Genomic DNA, 14,746 nt, shown 5'->3' with positions numbered 1-14,746 from the left:
AGCATCCGACTCTTGATTTCGGCTCAGGTCATGATCTCAGGGTCGTGAGATCGAGCCCCGCATCGGGCTCCTTGCGCAGCGGGGAATCTGCTTGAGATTCTTTCTCTGTCCCTCTGCCCCTCCCCCTGCCCGCACTCTCTCTTTCTCTCTCAAAAAAATAAATAAATCTTTAAAAAAAAAATGCAGCATCTGAGGCCTCACTTGAGACCTACTGAATCGGAACCTTCAGGTTAACAAGGTCTCCGGGTGGCTCACCTGCCCGCGAGCACGTGGAAGCACGGGTCTCGCACACCTCCGTTCACAGAGTTTGTAACTTTATATCATGTTTGCTCGCAGACAGCATCTTCCCCTGATAGTTTCCAGTTTGGAAAACCTGAGCAATGGCTGGCAAAGATTTGGGGGAAGGTCAGAGGTCGGGAGCAATCCATCCGTTAGATTTTCTTCTGCTCATTCTAATGACCGCAGCCTGGCCCTTCTGGCTTGGAGCCAGATCCGCCCCGGTTCCTGCTCACGCCCTGCACAAACTCTGAGCATGTCAGCTCAATGGCACAACTTGGGGTCACAGGGTCCTCATACCCTGAGAGTCTGCGGTGTAATGCACTGGGTGCCAGTCTCTGGGGACGGGCACCGAGAGGAGCAGACCTCTGCCCTGTCCAGCTCCCAGAACCACTAGCCAAGGCTGCAGGCGAGGGTGACAGGGACATTTTACCAGGGCAAGGTCTTGCTCTGGCTGAGGTCGGGGACCCAGAAATTGATCCCTTAGCTGTCATGTTACCTGCCCACTAGGAGATGCTCTGGGGGCAGACTCTGTGTGTGTGTGCGGGGCGGGGGGGTGGAGAGAGAGAATCTAAGAGGCTCAGGTTGTAGGAATGTTGGCCCTCACATTTTCCTCCTGGCCCTCGGAGAGTCTTGACTACCTCCTGAAGCCAGAAGTGGTGATGCTGGTCAGACAGAACATTTCCATCTTTCCTTCTTTCTCTCTCCTCCGCTCCACGAGCACGCCCCGTGCTTCTGGGCTGCCCCTTGGGGATGGGGAGTGCAGGACTTCTCCCTAAGCTGCACAGGCTGCCCTTGGTGGGAGGAAGGAGGGGAGACAAAGGAAAGGATGAGGCAGGGGCGATGTCTTAAAGGCCCCGAGAGAGGAAAGTTGCTGCTGCTGAGGGAATAAAGAGTCTCTGGTTCTAAATGAAAGATGGTCCTGCCAGTCACTGTCCTTATGTCTTTGAGCAACTATCGCTGTCTTGGGTCCTCAAAGTTGCAGCTCATGTCAAGGTTACGCTAATTCCCCCTCTCGGAGTTTGGGTGGGCACTAGGTGGGCTGCGTGGAAGTGCCCAGCTGGGGATGTGGCGCACGGATGCTATTCGTAGGCTCCTGGCCCCTGACCTCAGGCCAACCATCCCGGCTCCCCGTGGGCAATAAACTGAAGGGCCTGGTTTTAGTTCACAAACCGCGCTTGCCCGGAGCTCCTCCCTGTCTTGCAGGGAAGTGACCTTCCTCACGTGCCCAGAAGATCCATGTGACGGTGGCGTGCCACAGGCAGCTGAACGGATCTTGCGACACTTACGATTCCCTCACCGCCAGAGAGGAATGAGAGGGTGAGAGGAAGTGGGAGTCCCTTGTTCTCCCAGGCTCTGCAAGGCTATGCTTGCTGCGGGATCTTAAGGCCATTTTTATGAAGATGGATTCCAGGTGGTTGAGGGACTTGCCCTGAAAGTCTCTCTTCCTCTCCTCTTCCTCCTTCTCCTCCTTTCCCCTCTTCTCCTCTTTAACAACACACCTTCTGTAATCCACCTTGAACTTTCTTCGGCAGCAGGTAACCCCCGGAAAGCGGTGAACCCATCTAGGCTCTGCTGGGCTTGCCAGGAGGGCTGGGCAGATCATGGAGAGCATGGGCAGGGCTCGCAGGAGGGCCGCAAGGCATGAGGTTGGCTCACAGAACTCACAGAAGCTTCGGAGACCTGGAGCGCATAGGCCGGAGCATCTCCGGGGAGTGGGCCCGCCGGAGGAGGTGAGCCCGTCACTCTTCCCCTCACTGGCCAGCCTCTACTCATTCTGGAATGCTCAACCCAGAGACGTTTCCCCCGAGAATCTGCTTTTCTTGACATCCCCCAGGCCTTCCGTCTCAGCAGCAGGTGATGACTCATCCCCTCGTGGGAGCAGCCAGGACTCCGTTGTGATTTGAAGATGGCATGAGTCATGGGTTCACTTCTGCACTGCGGCTCAGCCTCCTGTCCCGGGGGTCGGTCCCCTGGGGTGACCCAGGCCACGCACTCTTACAGGGCTCACACCCTGGCATTCTTTGTGCCCGCTGGCTTTCCCCCATCCGCACACTTACCCACCCCGCCCAGGTGTAGGCACCTGCCCCCACGGCCCACACTCCCCTCCACCAGCCGGTCCCACCCACCCGCTCCAGTAGGGAGCTTTATTGCCTGAGCTGGCAGGTGTTTGCAGACCTGACATTGGCAGTGACTGAGTGGGCCTTTTGGTGACACTTCCATAAAACCTTATAAATCTCCTCTGCTCAGTGTCACGTGCACACTTTTATTTTCCTCAATAAATACACACATTCTTGTTTCCTAACAGCTCCAGTCTTGGCTGAGCGCCGGGCCAAAGGGTCCGCTTCCTGTACACTCGGCCGGGACGCATCGTGGACAGGAATGGGGGGACCACTCCATTGGTTGTCGGAGGCCCTAGACATCCTCGGGGACCGGGGGTAACAGAGGCCTTATTTGAATGGGACATTTCAGGTCGTCTTGTCCAGCTGCAAATTCCACCCCTCCCCTTGCAAGCGCTTGGCGTTTGTTCATTACTCCTTCTAGACTCTTCCACGGAGCTTTGAGGTGAGGGCTGCTATGAAGCCTGTTTTTCAGACCTAGAAGCCGAGGCTCAGAGAAATTAATGGTCAATGGCAGGGCCTGGAATCTGCATTTAAACAATATTCCAGCTCATTCTGATGCAGGTGGTTTGGGTCACACATTGAGAACGAAGGCCTTTTTGTGAATGACGGGGGTCTTAGGATACAAACCATATTTCCCCTTTCTTAAAATGAAAACACTTCGGAAAGAATAACTTTGAAGAGGGAAGGGACGATTCCCAGGACAAACAGTTTTTGCTCAGAGGGTTGGTGGAACTTCAAGCTGTAAGAACTTGGGGGCTGAGCCTCCGGAGAGGCCAGCTGAGGCCGGGTGCTGCCCCTTGCCTTGGCCAGCGCAGCCCATCACCTCTCCTGGCTCTGCTATCACTTGGGTGCATGGTCCTCTGCCCCTCCTTAAAAAGTAATTTCACTACTTCTACAAACTGATGAATGTTCACCCCTTACGAAGGTCTTCGAGCGGCTGTTCTGAACTTGGTTTTACAGACTGGGGAGCAGGGATGTCCGGGGAAATCTCACCGCCAGTAAGTGGCAGAGCTTGGATTAGAAGCCCAGTTGTCTGATCTGCAGTGGAGCTTGTTCTGCACTCACAGTGCTGCCCGAGCCCTAACTGCCGCCCGCCTGATGTCAGGGGCTTGGAGGTGGTGAGCTTCCAGGGGGCCAGTGCGATGTGTGTTCAGAGCCCCAAGACTGCAGTACCTATGGCCTTGCTAGGAGATCTCAGGGAATGGAAAGAAGGCAGATAAAAGGGAAGGGAGGGCTGGGGGCAGTGGTGGGAGGGAGAAAGTAGAGGGTCTCACACTCAGCGCCGCCCTATTTTTGGCCATCAAGTCATACTCATTAGGTACCATGTCAGAAGCAGAAGGGTAACATGTAAAGCAAAGGAGAGGCCTCTCTTCTGAAGCTTTTAAAGTGAAAAGCTTGGCTAAGGTGGAAGGGAGGGGGGTAGAGAGCTTGCGTCTTCACTTGGGTTTGGTCCATTGGGAGGTCCATTATGGAGGCGCCATCAATAGTCCATTGGAGGCCGCAGAGCAGGGAAGGGCGTGGGCCCCAGGAGAGCTCAGCAGCTCGGATGCATGCGCTTCTCTCTGTGGGTCCCCCAGATCACACTGCCAGGAAGTGGGACAGGACAAGTTCTTGCCTCTGGGGAATGCCCGCTGAGTGGGGTGTCCGAGCAGATGCATGTGGCCACTCACAAGTTCTGTGCCCTTCTGAGATACTTCCAGAATATACTGTGAGAAAGACGTTAATGTTATGCTGACTCTTCTGACCCACCCCATGCCCAACCATTGGCTCTGGGCACTCCAGCCTGTTCTCTGAAGTCCTGGGTCTCCCTGATTTCTAGTAGCCCTGTTCCCTACTTCCTGCTTTGCTCTTGTGCCCGCTTAGCACAATGCGATGTGACCCAGGAGTCTCTTGGAACCTCCTCCTTACCCGAGGCCTGTATCTCACCCACCAAATGGCCACAGTGGCAGGGCTGGAGGTTTCCCGTGGGCTCGGCAAACAGGGACTCTCATTCACCAAGGCTAATCTGGCTCAAGTGACTGCTCAGTGCTCTACCTGCCTCTAGAACCACCCCTCTGAGCCCCTAAAATGGCTCTGTTCCTGCAGGGGACCAGCCTGGCTGCAGAGTCAGTGCACTGAATTGTTTCCATCATAGAAGGGCCGGTGCTTTGTTCTCACTGGACTAGAGATATGGATTTCATTGGGACTCTGGATACGGATTTGCCTTCCCTGCCTGCAACCCTTTTGCCCAAACTGCCATGGATTCCCAGAAGGCCTTCCTCACCACGCCGGGATTGCCCACAGCATCACCTCTTACCGAGAAACTCGTCGGACGGCAAGTAAAGATCAGTGATGGGCTCACGTCCATTCCATTCACTGGCCTTGCAAGGTTCCCCCTCACTCTCAAGGAGTCAGTCTGATAGAATTCTGGAATAAGCCATCTGAAGGCTTTTTATGGCACTAGCTGGATGGCAGCAATTTGTGGGGCAGAATAATGTCCTCCAGGATGCAGACACGTTGCTAAATCGGTGACCAGTATAAGGTGCTGGCTTTCTCCGCGCCCAGGGTTCACAGGTTGGGCAATAAGCTCCTCTTACTACTGCCCCCGTGATCCAATAGCGAAAGTTTTGCCTCCTGCTCCTGGGATTTAAGCTTTTGTGATCTAGAAGATTTAGAGCCGAAGGGAGAAGTGCTTCCAGCAGGGGGCACAGCGATGGGTCAGTTAGATTGGAATTTTCGACTGCCTCCTGGCCTCTTTGGACTCCTCATGCTGGGGAACCAACCAGGAAAGAATTACTGTGCTTGCGGGGTGATTGGTCCTGCATACGAAAGAGAAATTGGGTCGCTACCCCCCAGTGGGCAGAAGTGGGGTAGCCTGTGTTTAGTCCGTTCGGGCCGCTCTATCACAACACACCGTAGATTCGGTGGCTTATAAACCACAGACATTTATTTCTCACGGTTCTGGAGACTGGAAAGTGTCTGGCAAGGAGCAGTCTCCTGGCTCGTAGATGGTGGTCTTCTCACGTGGCAGAAGGAATGAGGAAGTCCCTCTGGGGTGTCTTTCCTAACAAGGGTAAGCCAGGTACGGTTCATCCTGAGGCAAATGCTCTCTAGCTGTGAACGTGTGAAACCAGACAAGCTGTGTGCTTCCAAAATACAAGAGTGCCACAGACGTGGAGTAGGCATTCCCACTCCCCAAGGGAGAAATAGGAGTTAACAGGTCCCATGTCAGTCCAAAACGTAATGGGACAAACAACATGAAAGCTTGAGTCTTGAGAATAATCTTTGGCTCGGTGCTCTGCCCTTAGACCCAATGGGGTCCTGCCGCCATAGCTGTCTTGGGTGGGAGCTGCCGCCCTGTGTATGATGGACACAAAGGGGGGTAATGAATGCGATGACAATAATGGAAAGACAGTTCACATGACCATGTAGTAAAATGGTGTGGTTTTCTACCATATTATTTTCTTTCATGTCTGGTGAAAAATGGTATAGTTCATTAATTTATCCTTCACATTTATTGATAGGTTATTACCAGTTGTTTTATGCTTTAAGATAGATAAAGGAGATCTATATTTTTACAGATGTAGAACTAATAGATTTCCATTCCTTTTCTAACATGTTATTATTGCGATACTGAAAAATGTAATATGAAGCCCCTTTAAATATAAAAAAATGTCAGTTTTTAAATTAATATGTTTTTAGTTGATGATCTTTGGGTTTGAGGTGGGCAATCATATCATGAGCAGATAGTCATAATTTTGTTTTCTCTTTTTAAATGGTTTCATGTCAATTTTTTTTTCTTTCCTTATTCCCCTGACTAGAATTTCCAGAGTGATTATCAGCGGTGGTATTGTAGGGAATATTCTTGTCTTCCTCTTATTTTTAATAGCAATGCTGCTTATATAGTGCCCTTCACTATAAAATTGAGATAGATATTTCCACCATGCTGTATTAGACTTGGCTATTCCTATTCATTATATTCTATATTTTTTAAAGGAATGGGCATCAAATTTACCAATTACTTCTTCATATTTATGGAGATGATTGTATTTTAATTGACTTGATATGTATATTTGTAACATATTTCCTAGCGTTAAATAATCTCTTCACCACTGGTTGTGACTATGCTTTCGATATTCCAATTCATTAGCTTTGTTGGTGTGTTTTGAGAGTTTTTGTAACAATCTTTAAAGGCAAGATTTGTTTATAAATCTGATGTGAATACGGTACATGCAAACTGATATAAAAGAAGTGGAAACAAAATAAACTGTTAGCAGTGGCCTCCCGTCTGTTAGACAGCAGAAGAAGAGTCTATTTTATTATTCTTCTCTTAAAATGTCATACACATTTTAAAATGATAAAATTAAACATTATATCCATTACATATTGCTGTGTAGCAAGTCATCTCAAAACTTAGCGGCTTAAACAACAACGGGTCTATTTGCTCACCTTTCCAAAGGTCAACAATCGGGGCTGGGTTCAGGTGGGCGTGTCTTCTGCTGATCTCGCCCAGGGCCAGACGTGGTGCTGTTGTCAGCGGGTGGGTTTGCTGGGGGCTGGTTGATTTAGAGGGCCTCAGATGGCACAGTTTATCACTGTTCCTTGTCCTAGCCTTCTTTTCCATGGAAGAAGCTGCAAAGTCACATAGAAAAGTGGGGTGCATGAGGAGATGGGAGGAATTGCTATAGACAGCTTTGCAAACAATCTGCCATAAACACGGTATAGTTAAAAATTAAAAAAATACAAAGTATAAAAAGAAAAGAAAGGGTAATACCCTGTGTTAATAAGGATATGGCAAGATGGACTTTCTTACACATTGCTGATGGGCCTATTGAAAGTATAATAAAAAAAAGATTTGACAATGTATTTCATGAATGGCAAAATATTTTTTAATTAGTATTTTACTTAAACGTACCAGTTTATTAAAGGATATAATGAAGGATCTGAATCAACAGCCAGATGAATAAATACACAGGGTGAGGTCTGGGGAAAAAGTATGGAGCTACCATGCCGTCCCCAGGCAAGCCATGAGTGGTAAAATGTTAATAGAATTTGACCTAGTTTTCCTATACCTTGGAATTTATCCTAAGGAAAAAAATCAGAATTCTGCATACGCAAAAAATTATGTGCAAAGATTTTTACGTACAGCATTATTTTGTGAGCGAAAATCTAGATCTAATCTAAAGGTCAACTATGGAAGGAATTGATGACATCGTCTCTATGTGATGGAACATTCTGTAATGATTACAGTCATGTCTGAGGAGATGAAGAGAAGGTTAAAAAGTAGGATTTCTGTGTGTTTATTATAATTCTAATTTTGAAAGTTGATTGCACTCATATACATACGTATGTACTCCCGTATATACATCGTATTGCATTGCATGGCGTATATTTTTTTTTTAATGATTTTTTATTATATTATGTTAGTCACCATACAGTACATCCCCGATTGCATGGCATATATTGTATTCATACCTATATTTGAATACAGTCAACTCTTACATATATATATAAATATATATAAATTAATATATATTAAATGTATTAATTATTTCAATTAATTTAAATTAATACACATTTAATTAATTAAATGTATATTAATTTATATATATATTATTATACATGAGCATAGTGATGGTGATTATTTCTTGATGGTTATTGTGTTTCTGGTATTTTTTATATTATAATAATTATTGGAGCCACAGGTACCAGACGGGGTCACCTTGCTATATTGAACTAGAGAGAGTCGACCGTAACGGTCTCATGTCCTGTGGAAAGTCTCGGTCTTCCCCATTAGTTCTGGGACTTCTTGAGGGTTTTCTTTCTCATTAGAACCTCTGGTGGTGACTCCCTATCTTTGGAATTCTGTTGTCTATCCTGTCTTTGGTGGTTCTTCTCGTATCTCTGCCCTGGCATCTTGAATGATACCTGGACCATCCTCCCTTCTCCTCTGTTTTGACTTCCAGTCCTCTCTCAAACATTCTGGGATGTGAATTTGCTGCACGTATGAGACTTTTACTAAAGATCCCTGTTCCCTGTCATCTCATGGAGATGGGTTATCCTGTATAATACAAAAGTCAAATAAGTCCCGTATTAGACTACAGGTACTTAAAGATTTTTTTGTTTGTTTCATAGACCCTATGGGGAGTCTTAAGAGAACTGTAGACCTCTTCCAAGTATATTGTTTTGATATGCATATAATAAAGTAGAGAGGATTGCAAAGGAAATGAATGATATTGAAATAAACTTGTCACGTATTTAAGAAAAAACAAATTTGTGATGCCGTGATGCATGTGTTTCTTTATTAGTAATGCATTAAATAGTATACAAGAAGTTCTAGTTAGCCAGAAATTGAGTGTAATGTAAAAATAAGTGTAAATGATATTTTGAGATATGTACAACAACATGGTATGAAAATATCTGTGATTTCTATTGATTATAAAGCTACAAAAATTGAAAATACTGTGGTGACAGGTTGTTTCTACCCATAATTTTAATAATCGCTAATTTCCAGTTAGAGATTGGTAAAAATCAAGATGTCACTCTGGCCTCCTCTCAGTTCAAGGGTCCCCAGAATTCTGTCTGTGGACCATTCAGGACCCAGGAGCCCCGGCTGAAGAACCTGGTTTCCGGCATTCCTGTTCTGCCACCGTGCCATGTTGGGTCCCATTCTCTTAACCATGTCACTTTACTCTTTCTCCCTTTCTCTCCTTCCCGTTTTTTTTCTGGAAACTTGGAATTCTTCTCACTCTATGAATTTGAGTGATTCTTCAATCTCTGGTTCCTAATTTTGAAGTTAGCTCTTGCCTTATCTTTGACTGTCCACAACCCATCAGGGTGTCCTCAGCCCAGAGAACCAGTCATCTACTCCGTTCGTTATCATCATAGTCAACATTCGTGGAGTGTTGTCCTTATGGCAGGTGTTGCTTTCAAGAGGGCATGAGTTCTTTTTATTTGCACATGTGGGAAGCTTGCTTAAAGCCATGCAGTTATCAGGCTGCAGAGCCCAGCCTTGGGCCTGCTGGACGGTCTGGCTTCACTTTAGTGGCACCCAGAAGAAAATGAAAATTAGCTACTCAGGTCCCTCTTTTCATAGAACCAACCGTCTTTAGGAGACAATTGTGATTTTAGAATACTATTTTTTTTCCCCTGGTACATTTCTAAATCTTCCACAATCGTCATTTTCAGTCCTCTGGGAACTGCTAGGAGAAAGCAAATGCATAGGATGGTCAGACACTGGAGCCAGGACTCTGAGAGAAGCAGAGAGGGGACGTGCCTGGGACTTCCTGGTTCCAGCTTGTGCTGAGGCTTGGCTGGTACCTGGACTTTGGGTTCTGTATGACCCCATACGGTTTCTATGCCAGGCCCCTTCAGGCTTAAGCTGGCTTCCCTTGGTTTCTGCTACTTGTCTCCAAAAGTGTTTAATACATAAATAAGAGACATGCTTTAATTTAAAAATCAGAAAGAGAAAATATGCTACTAGCAAAGCATTACCAGTTGTGGGAAAGGCTTTGTCCTCCTCCCTGGCCCTTGCTCCAGGGGCTGCCCCATTCTGCTGGTAGTAGAAGTGATGTCCGTGATGATGGACTGTCACCTCCTACGGGTCTCCGATCACCCGAAGAAAGCACACATCCTTCTTTGTGTTTCTGCTGTAGTCAGACTCATGCATACCTCCTATCTTAGTCATTCTTTTAAGGAAAAATAACCCTCTATTGCTTGCAAATATCCATTTGTTGAATTTGTCTTTCTGTATGTCCGCTCTGTTGGAGTATATGCTTTTGCAGAACAGCGGTCTCCTTTGTATCTCTTGGAACCCAAAGCCCAAGGAAAGGACCAAATACTTGATGGCCACCATGAGGCGTTTGATACTTGGTGGCTCATGGTTTTGGTGAAGGTGTTGCCTCCCATCTTGATTTGTATTTGTCTGACTTTCTAAGCCAGGCTCCTATCTCTACCACCGAAAATGTTGGCCCGTAAATGCAACTCAGTGCACTCTTTCTAGCAATTGTTGGAAGCAATGGTATCAGATTGTCTGCCCTTGTTGCAAACCCTGTCTTATCCTAGTTCTTCAAGACTGGAAGCTTGTGTGGCGTCTCCTTGGTATGAAGGGCCTGCTTTTCCGTATGGAATCTGGCTTCATCTTATTCCACCATCTTTGGGCTAACTTGAATAGGAGACGATAGTCAGCCCTTAGTATTGCAACCCCAGGCCCTGGCTCAGCAGCCCAAATCCAGTGTGGAACCCCAACCTTAAGTGTATTTGGGGTGGGGATGCATAATATGGCCTAGGTGACAGGATAGTTATTTTGGTCAGAATTCTTTCATTCTCACAGAAACCCCATTCTCACCTGTTTTAAGCGAAACAGATAACATTTCGACATAAGTAGTTGAAAATATAGGCGTGGCTAGATCTAAGGGGTCTAATTCCATCAGGGGGCCCTCTTTGCTTCCTTCTGATCTGCCACCTGAGCACGTTTCATTTTAAGTAATCTCTCTTTCCCCTTTCCCCGGTGGTGTAAATGGTCTCTAGCAGTTTAGGCTTGACCCGATCCCTCGGACAGAATAAAAACCACAGCCCTGAAACAAATATGCTTGAGTCTTGGGCCCCAGTTTGGGCCGATGACAGATCCACATGGATGGGAGAAGGAGAGGAAAGAGGTGTGATGGGAAGACCCAAGGAGTGGACGATCTATTGCGGTGGAGACGGCCGAAGGCCAGTGATTGTGCGCCAGGTGGGCGGGGCGGCACCGAGCACGAGAGAAATACTACGTGTCCTGCCTTTGGTCCTGGCCGCGGTGACGCTGCTGCTGGTGTTGGTGAGGTGCTGGTGGGCATGACAGGGAGGGAGAATATTCCTTCTGGCTTCCAGGTCCTACTGATTCCAAGACCACAATCCAGCAGCATGGTGCCTCCAACCCCATTCGTGGAGACACATGATTTCCTGTGGTTCTTGCCTTGAAGGGCAGAGCAGGCTGCACATTTGTCCCAGAACTAATTCAATGGCTCCTGAGTCAGCAAGCTCCCCAGGCCGTAGATCACGTGGTATCTCAGAAACATACCTATGCCTGTTAGCAGAAAAACAGAGCAAAACAAGCTTCCACCACCGGGATGGCAGGAAATGTGGTCAGCTTTCTTTGAGCACCAAGGGAGGTGAAGCCAAGATGAAAGGTCATTGGCTTTTCCTAATGAAGAGGCACAGAAACTGCTGATTTAAAGGATAATAATAAAAAAGCACCCTGGGGGACATTTTATTGCACTTAGAAATGTTTAATTTCATCCTTCATATGAAAAAATGAAAAAAGAAACAGTTTGATTTTCATAAAAGCCAATAGATTAATATAAAAGGAAAAAAAGTTCCCAGCCAAGAACGAAGACAGAGCTGCGTTCATGTGTGTGCCTGTGCTGACTCCTCGGGCCTCATGTGAGCGTCTGCATTTGGCACACAGATTCCTTGTTCTGTAAAAACTATTTCAGGAACACTTTGAAAAGGCTGCCCAGTGATGGCTGCCTCATTTGGGATTTATTATAATATCATTAGGAGGGGTTATATCACTTGGTATAATGTCAGACACATTGTAGCCTGTGGTTTTATGATGTGGACAAATATCACACTCAGGAATAAGATGGCTCGGAACAAATCAGTTCCATCTGGGTCCTACTGTAAATAGAGCTTTTCCCTTCTGCTGCGGGAAGATAGATTCTCATTCCGCATCCAGCCCCCCGACCTTCTCTCCTGCAGGCTCTTTTTCTTCTGGGTCTCCCTCTTCCTCAACCCTTGGGGCTTAGGAGAGAGAGAGCAGCAGAGACGATTCTGGAGGACCCCAAAACCTACTGGAATGGGGGGGAGGTGCAGGGAGAGGGGGAGGGGGATTAGCTTTTATCCGGTGTCTGTCATGTGTCTAGACCAGCGTTGGATGGTTTCACCCTATCACCTTGCGTGTCCTCACAGAGAACCTACAGAGTAAGTCGATGTCTCGTGGCTGTTTTACAGAGACGTTGAGATGACGTGATTAAAAAGTCTCTTACATGAGGTCCCTAAACTCCTAAGTGAGGGTTTAGAGGTTTGAGGTTCATCTGACTCCAAACCTTGTGACCCCTCATGGTAGCCTTCGGGGTTCTGTGTGCCCAAGAGCTAACTAGTCACAGGAGGGAAGGGACTGGGGACAGGTGGGGTGCCCGTTGTCTTTAGTTAAAAACGTGGCCATTTTCAGAGCCTATATGAGCATGGTATAACCATCTTGGAACACTATTTGGCAGTTTCTTTTTTTTTGTTTGTTTAAGATTTTATTTATTTATTTGACAGAGAGAGAGAGACAGCCAGCGAGAGAGGGAACACAAGCAGGGGGAGTGGGAGAGGAAGAAGCAGGCTCCCCGCAGAGGCGCCCGATGCGGGGCTCGATCCCAGGACCCTGGGATCACGCCCTGAGCCGAAGGCAGACGCTTAACGACTGAGCCACCCAGGCGCCCCTTTTTGGCAGTTTCTAATAAAGTGAAGTGTCTGCCTCCCCTATGACCCAGCAATGACATTCTCAAGAGGAATGAGTACCTATGTCCACAGACGGACTTGTGTGAGAATGTTCGCGGCAGCTGTTCCATCATAGTCGGGAATTGGAAACAACCCAAATGCTCCTCAATAGGAAAATGGATAAAGACATTGTGGTGTGTTCATGTATTCGACGACGGCACCACAATGCCAAATAATAAGCCCACGGTAGATGCAGTGACATGGAGACATCTCCAAAATGTCATATTGAGCTAAAGAAGACAGACGCAGAGGAGAGCGTAAGGCACGATTCCAGTTAACATGAATTTCAAGAATGAGGAAAATGAAGCAAAGCTGCGGGGAATCAGAGAGGGCTGGCCTATGGGGTAAGAGGTAGAGGGGGGGCGCCTGGGTGGCTCAGTCATTTAGCGTCTGCCTTCGGCTCAGGGCGTGATCCCGGTGTTCTGGGATCGAGCCCTACATCAGGCTTCTCCACTGGGAGCCTGCTTCTTCCTCTCCCACTCCCCCTGCCTGTGTTCCCTCTCTCACTGGCCGTCTCTCTCTCTGTCAAATAAATAAATAAAATCTTAAAAAAAAAAAAAAAAAGAGGTAGAGAGGGCCTGGGAAGGGCCAAAGAAAACTTGCTGAGGGGCACCTGGCTGGCTCCATCAGTGGAGCATGTGACTCTTGATCTTGGGGTGGTGAGTTCGAGCCCCATGTTGGGGGTAGAGTTTACCTAAGCAAATAAATAAAGAGGGCATTAAAAATAACTGGCTGAGAATTGCTATGGGAAATAACTCAGCCTGGGTGATGTGACATGGGTTTATACATAAGTATAAATTAATTGAGTTGAGTATTTAAGATTTTACTGGTGGGGCGCCTGGGTGACTCAGTCGGTTGGGTGCCAACTCTTGATCTCAGCTCAGGCCTTGATCTGGATCTCAGGGTCATGGGTTCAAAAGATTTTACTGGTTATAGAATACACTTCAGTCAAAAAGGAGAAAATAATAAAAAGTTTAATAGAAAAATTAGGAGAAAGTAGTCAACGGTGTCATGTTCCAGTTGTGTTTTTTTTAAACTGGCTATTTGATTATTTTTGACTGAATTCTTGAAAAAAGTATGGAAACGGGGAACGATTCATGCTCTGCTATGATACCGGCTGTTGGATGTTCAGATGGAATAACTAATGAATGGTGATTGACTTATTTCCAATACTTCATATAGAAAATCAAGTGTCATTTTCTGCCCTCGGTATATTGTAACCTGCATCTCCGACAGCTGCCTACCCATTTTTCTTTTCCTTTCTTCCCCGTCCTATGATTGCTATCATGGAGTGCAACAGAACAAGAGATTTTAGGGGAAAAGAAAGAAGAGGAAAAAGAAAAGTGCACCACTTTCCTTTGGGTGTTAAAATATGATGAAGTCGGGGCGCCTGGGTGGCACAGTGGTTAAGCGTCTGCCTTCGGCTCAGGGCGTGATCCCGGCGTTCTGGGATCGAGCCCCACATCGGGCTCCTCTGCTATGAGCCTGCTTCTTCCTCTCCCAATTCCCCTGCTTGTGTTCCCTCTCTCTCTGGCTGTCTCTATCTCTGTCGAATAAATAAATAAAATCTTTAAAAAAAAATATGAAGTACTTTTGATTTTTTTTTCAGAAGAGATCTCGTAGGTCGACTCACAAATTGTCATAACAACCTGTTTATTTCTGCCAAAAGAGACAATCAAAGGGAGATTGTTAATTTATTTGAATAGACGCGTGTCACATTCACTCTGAGGAACAAGGCCAGCATGTTATGCTGGCGCATGCTATCGAGGATTGCGAACATGATTTTATTTTTTGTCCCTCTAAGGAGAGCACTTATCCGCTGGGATTTGGGTCTATTATTTTTT

The 14,746-nt window shown here is 46.8% G+C and overlaps 1 long non-coding RNA gene across 1 annotated transcript; it reads left to right on the top strand.

Moving 5' to 3' along the window:
* The first annotated feature begins 441 nt into the window (after nucleotides 1-441).
* On the top strand, nucleotides 442-2,578 carry LOC121104553. The gene is made up of 2 exons (XR_005836860.1): nucleotides 442-2,009; nucleotides 2,114-2,578. It is a non-coding gene; the product is annotated as an uncharacterized LOC121104553 (long non-coding RNA).
* The last annotated feature ends 12,168 nt before the right edge of the window (nucleotides 2,579-14,746 follow it).

This window comes from Ursus maritimus, unplaced genomic scaffold, assembly GCF_017311325.1.
Source record: "Ursus maritimus isolate PB19 unplaced genomic scaffold, ASM1731132v1 scaffold_22, whole genome shotgun sequence".
Classification (NCBI taxonomy): domain Eukaryota; kingdom Metazoa; phylum Chordata; class Mammalia; order Carnivora; family Ursidae; genus Ursus; species Ursus maritimus.
The sequence above is the reverse complement of the archived record's forward strand: the minus strand, read 5'-3'. Positions and strand labels throughout refer to the sequence as shown.